The 13,885-nt window shown below is 30.7% G+C and overlaps 1 protein-coding gene and 1 pseudogene across 28 annotated transcripts in view; one reads left to right on the forward strand and one right to left on the reverse strand.

Moving 5' to 3' along the window:
• Positions 1-13,885, forward strand: part of LOC145292164 (uncharacterized) — an 801,350-nt gene that overhangs the window by 640,449 nt on the left and 147,016 nt on the right. The window lies entirely within an intron of this gene.
• On the reverse strand, positions 12,568-12,667 carry LOC145292639 (U6 spliceosomal RNA; annotated as a pseudogene).

Raw genomic sequence — 13,885 nt, forward strand, 5'->3', positions numbered from 1 at the left:
TTATAACTTAAAATATTGCAGCTTTAAGAATCGATAATATAATGTTAAATTAAATTTTGTAAAATAAATTCTTAATGCTGCAATATTTTAAGTTATAAATTTATTATATTTTTTACTGGAGTATCTTCTTACTTTCCTAAGTTTAATCTTAACCATATTACTTTTCCTCCATGCATTTTTCTAATTCATGGTTTTTCAAGGCTTTGCTTTTTAATAATATTTTCTTTTCTTGTGTTCAAAATCATCTTATATTCTTACCCTACACCAATAATTGTATAAGCATGAAACACTAGTGTATATAAGTCTAAATTAATAATAATTATATGTATATATAATTCAGTTAGAAATATATTTATTACTGGCAGGAATTGTTACACTACACTAATGATTTCGTATACATGAAACACTACTGTATGTAGATCTAAATTAATAATTATTATATAAATATAAATAAATATATATATATATATATATATATATATATATATATATATATATATATATATATATATAATTACCGGTACGAATTGTTACCTACACTAATGATTTTGTAAGCATGAAACACTAGTGCATGTAGGTTTTTTGGGGGGTTTTTTTTTACATGGGGGGGTCACCACTTATCAAGGCCCGAAGGCCACTCAGGGATAAGGGTTATTGTATGTACAGTAATCAAGGTCTGAATTAATAATTATTATTTAATCATATATATATATATGCATATATATATGTGTTTATATTTAAGCAGCATTTTTTTCTCTATGGCATATTTCATTAAATAAAATAGATGTTTTTTCTATTAATTCTATTTTCGATCCTTTCCAACTTCAGAATAACAGTCTTCAATTCTGAAGGGAACTGGCTGATATAATCACCATATTTATCATAAGTCCGAGTACTTTCGAATCCTTCAGGATTCATCATCAGGGGTAAATTAATCCAACTGGTTTTTAACAATTTATATACGTTTTTTTTTCTTTTTTTATTTTTATATAAATTGTTCCAAACCATTTAGATTAATTTATCCCTGACGATGAAAATAGAATTAATAGTCAAAATCCGTTTGTTTTGTTTAATGAAATATATATATTACCGGCAGGAAGTGTTACCCTACACTGATGATTGCATAAGCATGAAACACTTGTTCATACGTTCATCAGCAGAACAGTCTGGCTTGAAGCACAAGAAGCTGCTCTGGTTGAATGTTGAAATTGTTGTGGTAACCAACAGTCAATCACAAGAAACCGTCTCTCAGAAGAAATTGTATCTATAAAACGTGAATGTAGGAACAGTTGCCATGGTAACCAACAGCCAATAATAAAAAAAAAACGTCGCTATGTTCCTTACATTTTCTGAGAACTTTTGAACAAAGTAATTTTATCATAATTTTTGCTTTACTGAACGAAAATTGAAAAAAAATTTTTTTCAAAATATAGCTGAGAAGGTGACCTTTGAACTGTAAAAATTGTCTGAAATTTGGTCGCAAAATGATTGAGCGGTGAAGCTTTAAAGTAGTTCTATAGGCATCTCCAAACCGTAGTGTACAGCATTACCATTATACACATTAACTGCAACGTCATCATTTCGTGTGTTTATTATAGTTTGGGTCAATTTCTATGGAAGATCATTGGCACTACAATTTTTGCGATTGGATTTTCATATTTACATGTATATCATATTGATTTAGAAAAATTAATAATTGATTATTTATGTGTTTATTATGTAATTTTTCATATATTACGAAAAAAACAACTAGTCCGGTTTAAAGATTTTAAGATAGAAGAAAAAGGCCATAAAGAAATCAAAATTTATACATTAAACGATAAACTTATACGGTTTTATGCAGAAATTTATGAATAAATAAAATTTACAATAAAAAAATCGATAAAAACAATATAAGACTTTTGTAAAACAAATAGATTTTTATTAACGAACTACACAGGCAAGAAAATTAATTTCAATGTCTTCTGTTGACACTTATGTATCTGAAGATAATGTGGTTTACAGGCCTCCATACTTTTTTGAAAAAAAGGCGCAAAATTGATTATCGCTATCTGTCATTTTAATTAATCAAATCCAAACAAATCTTTTTTAGTCGATTTTGCTTTTGCAATTTTTATTATCTCAAGAGTCATATATTCTATTATGTTAATGTATTTTTTTATTATTGGGAACCTGTTATAAAAAATCTTTGCTTAAACTTCATACAGCATAATGTTTGAATCTAATATCATTTAAAGCTTTTTAGAAATAATTATTTTTTAGAATTCTGTTTTTTTTTTTGTTGTAATTCAAATAATTATATTACTGAAAAAAAAAAATTATCAAGAAAAAGTGTTTTTTTTTTCCTTTTTTTTTTTTTTAAACATAATAATATTGATTTTGTGTCGCACACATTTTTTTTCGCAGATCCCTAGATAATGATCAACATCATGTCTAACTAGATATCATAAATTATTTTTATGGATGTTGGCGACCTACACATAATAATGCTGACAACAAAATCAAGACAGTCAATAAACTCACTTATGAATTTACTTTACTCTATGGATTACCTGTTAGTTCAGAACTTGTTTTTTAACTTTTGTTTGCAGAATTTTAAAGATTATACACAAAACTAAGTAAAACTTTTATTTTTAAGGAAGACAACATTTTTTTTGATATTCTTCAGTTAAAAATGTTTTATTTCCATTTCTGACTTTGATTTTTAGTCATAATTAGGAATTACATATTATCAGTTGTTCAAGTGGGATTGTATGATTTTTTTAAAGATATATTGTAGCAAAGTATGTTACATCATAGTTCCAGTAATATGGTATAATAAATGAAGATTGGCTCGTCAGACTCGAAATTTGATATTTCAGCTTAAATGCTATCAACTCACCTTATAAAATCACGCAAGATAACGTTACATGTTAGCTATTGAAAGATTTATAAAGTAAAAGTTAAAGAAAAAAAAACTTTGCCTCCTCAATTCTTAGCTGTGTATTTACTTGAAACATAGAAATAAGATACATTTCTCTATTAATTTACATGTAAATAAATATTAAATACTACATAAGTCAATAAGTTGTTTTTTCTTAATTAATTTTTAAGGTTAAGATTTTTATTGAGACTTCAGGACATTCATATCAAATATTTAAAGCATTTTCTTTCATTGACTCTGGAATTTTCACATGTCCCAACTGATACTGATTTTATTTTAAAAAGGTGTCGAAAGTAATCTAAAACTTAATAAGCGAATCTTGAAAGTCGTTGAAAATGAGGCTTCAGAATTTTTTAGATAAGGATTGGTAAAGTTTTATTTGAATTATTCGAACTACTATTCTCATCTTAGATGATATCTTCACATTTCAATCAATATAACTTTTAACATTCTTCACATGCATCTTGTTGAACTCTGGAATTAATACAAAATTTAATAAAAATGATTTATTTAAAAATTCTACCCAGTTATGCTGATTGAATGGGAACAATCATCCACCATGGATTAAATAAAAAGTTCAGTTAAAAGTTCTGTTTAGATTCCCAGGTTAAACAAGAATGTTGGATGTTACATTGACAGAAACAGCATACGAATAAAACTCATGGAGAACAAGTTCTGGATCAATACAGAGTTACTCACTTTTTAAAAATAGGAAAACAAAGAAAACGAAGTAACTCTATTTATAGAGTCCTTTTTTTTTTATATTAAGATAGCATAATTTTGAGAAGTATTCCAGTCGGATAAAATAATTTATATAACAATTAAAACTTTTTTCTTCGTAGGAACATGTACAAACGCTGCAGAAAAAAAAATAAATAAAAGTGACGAGCCAGAATCAAACATTGATTTTTTACAAATACCTATAATCTTAAAGAAAATATGCGTGTACATTCATTCTTTTTCCATTATTCCTGAATTCATTCAATTTATTCTTAGAATTTTCTCCTTTTTATGCTATTTTTAAGTAATTTGTTGCAAATATATATAAACTATTTAGCTGTAATTTATTTTAAATTTTTTGTCTTTGAAGACTTGGGTTTAAAGTTGGGAAAATGTATAAAAAATTTTTTTACTAAAAATCAAGTATTTTGAGAAGGAAGGTGTAAAAAAAAAAAAAGTTTCAACAAATCAATGGCTACTTCTGCCCTCCCTCTGCGCCAACTGCCCTCCAGTTCCAATCTAAGCAATCTGCTCCACTCCTTTTAACTCAACACCTGGCAATTGAGATTTAAGGAATGGCTTTAAATTAAAGAGGCGGGGGAGGGGGTGTCCAGGGGAAACCAAATGGTTGAATGATGTGGAGGTCTAGATAAAGAAACGAGAAGCAGCTGTTTGCACTGATTCTATTGGTCTGAAGGGAGAAAGAGATTCATCCATCTGTGGATGCTGCCTTGAAGAGGAATAAGAAAATACCCAAAAGAGGAAGCAGACACTCAACCAATCAAAAAGTAGAAAAACGTATTTGGCAGACAAATTTGATTTAAAGGGAGAGGGAGGGAAAGCAATTATTTTATTTGGCATTTATTGTGTAAACAATTTTTGCCAGATTTTTTTTTTATTTTTATTCTTTTTAGAAAATTTGTTACAGAGTAATCAAGTTTCTCTATGAAATTGTCAATTTTTGGCAGCAAAGTTTCGATCTAATTTAATATGCCATAGTATGTCATGTCTATTTGATTTTTTTTACCTGTATTTGTTGAAAATAATTCTGTTTACAACCCCCATTTTTTCTTAGACCTTGCTAAAAATTGAGTGGGTAATACTGTCAAAATCCTTACAATCTGATAATTAAGTAGTTAAGTCGAGGTAGAAAAGAAATAAAGATGATCGTAAATTATCCGATATCTTAAACTAACATTTTCATTTTCATGTATATTGAATCGACAGCTCTTATTTAAATGTGTCCAATCATCTTTAGAAGAGGTTTTGTTTGTTCGGTCACTCATAAATTTGAGTGTTATCACTAAAACATAGATTGAATGAATGCAACTTGCAAATATTCGTTTTATGAATCTGACTTTTTTTTTTCTTTTTTTTTTTTATTCCAGAGATCAAAATTAAATTCTAGGAAAATGTTAAATCTTTCCAAAGTTTCAGAATACTTCTAAAAAAAAGATTCTGGGATTTGGATGACTTCCAGTATATAGTGAAGATTTTCTTATTTAAATATCTTTCTCTGGTAAAAAAACAAAAAAAAACAAAGTTTGACTGTCGAATCAATAGCCATTATTACATAAAGTTATTAAAACGGTCGGATAAATGAACAAAATCTGGATTCAACATAATCCGTTTGCTAATGCATAAAATGAAATGGAAACGGCACTTTATGGGTTTAACCGGCTTCCTCCAAAGGAGGAAGTTCCATTGGAGTATGAAATTCACAAGCGGTCCCCAGTCACATGCATATCTCCATTAGGGGAGATGACGATGGTAGGTTTTTGCAGCTCTTGCAGGGAGGTGTCAACATCGTCCTACATACAGCGCCTGGAATTCCCAAATTGGTCACCCACCTGGTACTGACAAGGTTCAACATTGCTAAACTTCAGTAATCTAATGAAAACTGGTGTGTCAACGTGATTGTGCCAATAGATAATAATCACATAATGGAGATTTGGTATCTGTTTGGAAGGCTTAAAATTACCTCAGCATCAATTGTTATGGTTGGTTGGATACTTGCTACTTTGTAAGGTGAAATATTTCTATTAAAATTATTTTTAAACTTATAAAAAATAACAGGATTATTGTGCCTACTGGGTTTTATAAATCGATAATATCCTTTTCCACATCTATTAGCCAATCATTCAATTCTAGTAGTAGTAGTAGTAGCAGTAGTAATAGTAGCCAATAATTTAATCACTACAGTACCCCATTCCATGAAAAATAATGGAAAAAAAAGAAAAGAATTTTTAAACGAATAAATCAAGAATCGAAAAACTTATCACAAATGTATTTCGGTTCAAACAACCGTTGACATCATTTTCATAATTATCTTTATCCTCAATGGCATTTTTTATATCACTTACATCAAACAACCATACACAATTCTCACAGTTTATATATTACTTTGAATCAGCTGCTCCTGATATTATAAACGGAATAACCTCTCTTTATTTATGCATGAATTAATAATAAATAATTTATGCATTAATAAATTTGAAAAATCAACACATTTGATCCAAGATTTCTAGTTCGTTTGTGCTTGCATTGTATGCATACAAATGTGTTGATTAACAATACATTTCTGCAGATCAAATTTACTGTGAAACGTCTTGAAACTGTTTTTAATTTTAAATATTGTTATATATAGACTGACAAAGCCTATTGTCAGTAAATAACTATTTAATGATCATCATTATGTTCAGTTTAACGTCCGTGTCATATGCTGGCATGTGTTGAACGGTTAGTAAAAATTGGCTTCCAAACTATCTCTGGTCGGGTTTTTATTTATCTCTTTTTTTTTTCTCAAATCCATCATCATTTCTTCCCATGTTTTATTTGGCCTTCTTTTGTGAAACAATATTGAATGAATTGATCATTTAAAAAGAGCAACCATGCTATGAATTACTACAATTTCCTTTTGCCACCAAACATTTTTCGATTTTCTGCTTAGAAGTCTATTTAACTTTATTTTCACTATTTTATTTATTTATTTATTTATTTATTTATTATTATTATTATTATTATTATTATTATTATTATTATTATTATTATTTTTATTATTATTATTATTATTATTATTATTTATTTATTTTTAAACGGAGAGGTCTTCTTTTTGAAGATAACAGTATTACAAATATTTAAAAAAATATATATTTTTTAGTTTTAAGTGCTGTTGCTAAGAATTTTGGATGAGCTAATGACTAACAAAAGGTATATTGCCACAGAGATGTAAGAAGTTATTATGAGTAGGAGACAAGATCTATAGTTGGTATTATAAGTGAGGAGTTGTGCAGCCAATTATATTTCTTTAAGTTAATGCATGTTGGTACAGCCGACGAAACACAACAAAGGAGGGAATTCTAAAGAGAAACACTCTGAAGAAAGAAACTGTTAGAATAGAAAGATTTCCAGCATCTGGAGAGCTTGACATTGAAATCAAAGTTTGTCTGCTAATCAGGTTGATCAGGGGTATTTACTTTTGAGAGAATATAAGTGCAATATAAGTTCATCAGAGTACATTCCGTGGAAATGAAAACAAGCGCAGTGATTCACCATTGAGGTGATGGAGCAGAGGTTGGTGCTTGGTAGACAGTGTAGGATCTTTTTTTTTCTAAATATCTAAAAATTACTTATTACCCCATTCTGCCAAAAGCTTAATGATTTAAATACTAGTAAACCTATGTGAAAGTCCATTGTTGGCACTCGGTTGAACAACCCCAAGACCTCTTCTATTATAGTGAGGTAGAGTTCAGCTCAGTCCTAGGAGATTCAACCTCACTATCAAAGATATTGAAGATACTCCTTCTCTCCAGCAAAATTAAGAAATAATGAAAAACAACTGTTAAAAATAAAGAAATAAAACAATGTAATGGCTAGCAAGATCTCCATTTAATTTTGCCAAGACGGTTACATGTGGTTTAATGAGGGTCTTTGTTTTATTTAAGGGAGGAGTTGCCACTTAGACTTAGGGGTAGTTGTTGGGTAAGTATTTTTTTTTTTAATATGGACTCCCTTTCCTTTCAGTTAAGTGATGATTTTGGTTGTCATTTACCCAAACTGTTATTACTGTGATTTTTATATTTACAATGTTTCGCCCGATGCACTCTGTGACCTTCTTCAGGTGTCTTTTGCCGTAATCAGTAACCTTGTGGGAATTTTGAACAGAACTGTTTATTCAATCTGTAGGTGTAGTCTGTTCTCCTTCTGCGGTTCCGTGCCTTGGGATGTGTTGCGTCAGTTTATTCATTTTTAGTTTTTGTTTAGCTTCTTTGTCCTTTGGCACTGTATCTTTTTTCTTTGTCGCCAACTAAGAAAAAACAAATTAACCGATTTGGCATTTCCCAAGACATGTAACATGGAAAGAAAATAGTCTGCCCCTCTGGATTGAATAAAGAGTTCATTTATTTATATATAGAAAAGCGGAGGGAGTGTTACCTACTATAATAAAAGACATCTTCATCAGTTGCTTTTTGTCATACCTTACCAGTCTGTTGTGGTCATTTATGCACATACTGAAGGCATGAACAGGCTTAGGTCTGATGATCTCAGAGGAATGTTAAATTTGGATAATATAGAGATGAAGTTCCCAATCTGTGGTACGAAACAATATTCCAGTGGGTGTGAGAAAAGTTTAGATAAAAAAATAATCTATTGGTTATATGTTACTCTTTTGTGCTGTTTTTTTTTTTTTTTTTTTTTTTTTTCTTCTTTAATCATGCACTAACTTCTAATTCATTTTAGTATTAAATATTGTTATTAAGTGGCCATTAAATACATGGCTGACTAGATTTAATCCAACCATGTACTTAACTGCGAGTTCAGATGCAAAGTTTGAGGGAAATTTTTTAAGGAGTGTAAACAAAACAAAACAAAAAAAACAATGGTTAAGAACCACTGATATAGAGAGATGTGCGCAGGAGACCTTCATTTTGAAAGAATGGATAAGAAATCTTGGGCTAGCAAATGTAGAACAGTTGAAGTAGCAGGTACAGTTCATAGAATGCCAAGGAAAACATGATAGGGAATGATAAAAATGGGCTTGAGAGAAACCTGATCAGAGATAGGTTAGTTTGGAAGTTAATTTTAAAGTTGTCTAATGAATGTTAGCATGTAAAACAGATGTTAAGCCAAATATGATGGTGATTAACGCCCCCCCCCCATCACTAGCTATGAATAAAATAGCAACTTGGGTTCCATTAAGTGTATGCATCATATATTTCATTTACAGTAAGTATTGTACTTCAATTTTAGATAATCTAAAAGGTTTGTATGCTGTGAAGTAAGTATTGCATAACTGCTACAAATGAGGTCGATATGACAAAACTGCAAACAAATGTAACCAGATCATAGAATGTCTTTAACCGCAAAACATTAATTACGATTTGAGTGCTTTTCTTTATACCACTTAATATGCTGCATTAGTTGGTGTGCCATGGGTGATTGAAAAGTCTAAAAATCACTTAATTATGTTTACAAATTCTCATTATTAAACAAATAACAAGACAAGTGAAATCTTTGAAGCATTTTATTGTTTTATTTTTATTTAATGTATATCTTGTTAAATTGGGTTGGCATTTCAGCTAGGTTTTTTTTACTTATTTTTTAAAAAGATATCTTGTATTTAATTTTGTACTGATTTATAAAGCGTCTACAGTATTCCCTCGCTGTTCGTATGGAGGCTACATTCTTTACCCATCCCGCAAATAGCGAAAAACCGTGAATATTAAAAGCATTTTTAAAATGACTATGTACGAGATTATATCCGATACTAAATACTTCCCAAACACTTTCTAAGAGACTCTTACTCATTAATGCAGTAATAATGTAGTCATATTGTGGGCAGTTATGTATTTCACTATTGTAGTAATAATAAAATAAATGCATTTTAATTTTGTACTGCTACAATATTTTAATAAAAAAAGAAACCCAAGGACAGGAAGACAGTAACACCGCATAGTGTGGTTACCCATACTGTATCACTGTACTGTAAAGTTATTTTCTGTTCATACAACATATGCATTACAATTGACAGAAAGTGAAACAAATTTAAAGGCAAACTTAGACAGCTAAGTACAACACAGCATATTTCAGGTAATAATAACACAGTAATGCACAATTCAGTAAAAATAAGCAATTAGAAACATTAATAAACGGTCCAAAAATCATAAACTCTACATATAGTGTATGCATATATATATATATATATGTACGGTATTGTAATAATAATTGAAAAAAAAAATGTTTGTGCGGGCACCAATAATGAAGGATAATATGACATTAGCCCGGTATATCAGCATATGATGGGATAGATGTATTCAAGATACATGTTTTTGTCAACTTACAATCTATTCAACTTACAACTATATATATTTTTCTCAATTCAGCATGCCACCTTCTCATCTCTGCACACATACTAATGATGCTGCTCACTTGATAACGATTACCGTGAACAGCTTTAGTGTCTGTATTTTGAATTTATTTTCTTCCAAGATACATCCAAAATATTCCCTAAGACTGAATTGCCATCATCTAATCCACTCTGTCTGCCAATATGAAAAGAAAGGTCATAACCTGGACTAGAAGAAAATAACTGATTAAACAATTCAAAGAAGAAAGGAATATTAATGTGATTACATGCATCATTAAATTTAACTGCCACGATTTTATAAGACAAAGAAGGGTTCTGCACCCATGCAATCAAGTGATTGCAAAGCAACATCTTTTAGGCATCATATTGCACAAGACAGCAGAATGCAATATGTTAAAGGTAATTGGATGAAAATAGTAATAAAATATTATATTGAACAGTAATAAAATATATTATGAAAATAATGAGCTAAAAACATTGATAAATTATGATTTTATGAAGTTAGAATATCATTTCACAATTTAACATTCTTACAGTAATCTGTAACAACAACCGATTAATGTCGAAATTGCTTTACGACTGGTTGGTTGTAAACAATTGTGATCATAAGTTGATGAAAACCTACATGTGATATTAAAAAAGGCTTCATTATTTACTTCTAAGTGGATACTTAAACCCTCAAACACCAGTTTCTAATGTGTTAATATTTTTCTATTATAATTATGCACGAAATTGATTGCATTGATGCAATACAAACATTACCATGTAGAAATCACTTTGAGAGTGCATACTTTCAACACTGCCTTATGATTAAAACAACTTCATATTTTATGAAATTTAAACTACTTTCTCATAACAGTTAAATACGAAAGGTATTTATTTTGTTTTGGTTTCTTCATTTTGATTTAAGGCATAAAAAGCCATACAGATCATTTAATGAAGAAAAATACTATCTTTGCTTTGAGTTATAAAACTATTTTTCTTTGAAACAGTGAACTGCTCATTTTCATTTGAATAAAACAAACAAACAAACAAAAAAAACAGGTAAATACTGTAAAGCAAAGATGTAAAATATATTCTATATGGAGACATAGCTTAACAAAATATTACATAAAGATTAAAGTTCAAGGTTAAGTGGTGCTGACAGAGTTCGTCAGTTATATAAATTCTCTTTATTTTCTTTTTAGAATGCAACATTCCAATTTGGTTATTGGTTCAACCCTTTACTCGCAGATTTTTTTTTATGCAATAATTTTTTTAATCATGAAACCCACACGTGATGGAATTTAGCATACAACACACGAACATAAACAAACCTCTCATTGACTTGTTGAACCATGACTGACAAACCATGAGTTAGAAATATTATTTTTTTAAAAGGTGACTTAAAAGTACAGTTTGGTAGCAAGGGTTAAGTCAGTTCCTGGTAGATGAATCGCTGAACTTTCATTTTTATTGACAAATGAACTTAAGTTTGCTTTATGGAAATGTTTATGCTAAAATGTTCTGTTTTTCCTAATAATTTGGTTGAAGACAGGCATCAAGATTTAATATAATTGAAGATAATTTCTTTTGACTTCAAAACGCTCAACCTTCAGAGATCTGAAGATTCTCAAATCTATTACCATATCTGTAGTCCGCCAAGGCGTGTTTAAGTCAAGGTTTATTACTATGGTTTGAAGATGAAAACTTCTGACACACTTTGAAGGTTGAAGTAGTAAAAGAATTTCTGAAAATCCTGAAGGAATATATATATATATATATATATATATGCACACACACACACTAGCAAGGAGACTCAACGTTGCTCGGGATTGAATGAGGATCAATGAATGTTCCACACTTCCAATACTTTTATTGTCATCAAAATTGGTAAAATCATCCATTTGTCAATCAAATCAATCATTTGTCTGCTCCAGACAGAGAACCACTGTGGTGCACCGGGAGGAAGCTCATATACATCCCGTAGTGACTTAGTCCACTATTCATTGTAGTGCACATTGCACTGAAGAGAACCTAGTGTGGATTTTATAACATTATTTTTATATAACGACTTGTATAAAAATTTAAAATGTGAAAGTCAAGTACAATGGCTAAATTGTGCTCCAAACAGAAACATTTTGAATGCACCTCTGTCTTGTAAAAGAAGCTACTTTTGATTTTATATGTTGGTCCCTTCTACTTCTGTGGAGATAAAACTTCTTAAATGCGCTTGTGATATTAGGCTGTATAAAAGTGTTAACTTTGGTCAAAATTGAACTGTCCTTTCTTTAATTGGATTTCTTCGATTACCGATTTTCAATGCTTATTAGAGGTATTCCAATATAAAACCTATCTATAAACACCCCCGGGCACATAGAGAACATTTGTGTGAAATTTTTTAAAAAATCATCTCAACTGTTTGTGAGTTCGTAAAGAACGAATTCACATACACAGAAACTGCCTTATATATATATATATATATATATATATATATATATATATATATATATATATATATGATGGTATGACGTTATGGAAAAGAGATAAGAAAAACTCATAGCATTAGAAAAATATAAAAAATATGGAACACTTCACGAACTTGCATGTCATTCTTGCACAGGAGTCCTGTGGATCTACTCTGTATCATTCCAATTGCAAATTCGTGGACCATTCCATATTTTTGATATTTTTCTAATGCTAAAGGTTTCTTTTCTCTTCCCCATATATATGTACTAGCTGCATGATCCCGACATTGATTGGGATTCATCAGTTTCCACATGTGTTTGGTAAATATGTTTAATAGAAAAGTAATTAAATACTAATAGCTCAAGTGAATAATTTTATTATTCTAGCATGAATTATTCTCCTGAATTTTGTTTTATTCTTTTTAAACGGTTATTTAAGAATGCATATATGTTACCACAACTTGAACCTGATTAAGCATACTTTAAATAATGTGCAGAGGAAAATAATATATAAACGGGACAAGACCGACTTAAGACGGCAAATCTTTGATCCATGCCAGGCATTAAGAGATCAAGTATTCATCATCATCCTTATCTAGTCATGTTAGTGTCACAAATTATCCTAACTCTGTTATGTTATCTCGCTTCATCCTCCATCACACCTGGTAGATCTTCATAGTTGCAAGTCTTCTGGTAGTTTTTAGTCGCGTGCAAGCAACTCTATAAGTCACTCCGTCGGTTGGTCGGTCTGTCCGTAACACTTTCGTGCTTGGCCTTTTTGGTTAAGATCAAAGGTCCATTGTTAATAGATGCTGTTCTTAGCTGTTTAAGCTTTTCTTGGCCTTTTGGCCAAGATCCAAGTGTAGTATCTGCTGGAACAGATACTGCAAGCAAAGACCATATGTGGGGGTGACCCCACATATAAAACCTTGGGCAATGTAGGGGCAACCCTTCATACCAATTGTCACTATCCAGCTCCCCTACTCCCCTGGGAGTTGGTCCTCATTTCCCCTTTACTCCTCACATTAAAAATCGGCCTTGTGCCTAATTTGCTCGGTGAGGGAGCAAATAAATACCATTTTCTTGGCCTTTTGGGCAAGATCAAAGTGTAGTATCTGTTCCAGCAGATACTGCAAGCAAAGACCATATGTGGGGGAAACCCCACATATAAGACCTTGGTCAATGTAGGGGTAACCCTTCATACTAATTGTCACTATCCAGCTACCCTACTCCCCGAGGAGTTGGTCCCCATTTCCCCTTCACTCCTCACATTAAAAATCGCCCTTGTGCTTAATTTGCTCGGTGAGGGAGCAAATAAATACCAACCCCACATATAAGACCTTGGTCAATGTAGGGACAACCTTCATACCAATTATCACTATCCAGCTCCCGTACTCCCCGGGGAGTCGGTCCCCATTTCTCCTTTAC

This window comes from Euprymna scolopes, chromosome 13 (genome assembly GCF_053919585.1).
Source record: "Euprymna scolopes isolate OS-2025 chromosome 13, ASM5391958v1, whole genome shotgun sequence".
NCBI lineage: Eukaryota > Metazoa > Mollusca > Cephalopoda > Sepiida > Sepiolidae > Euprymna > Euprymna scolopes.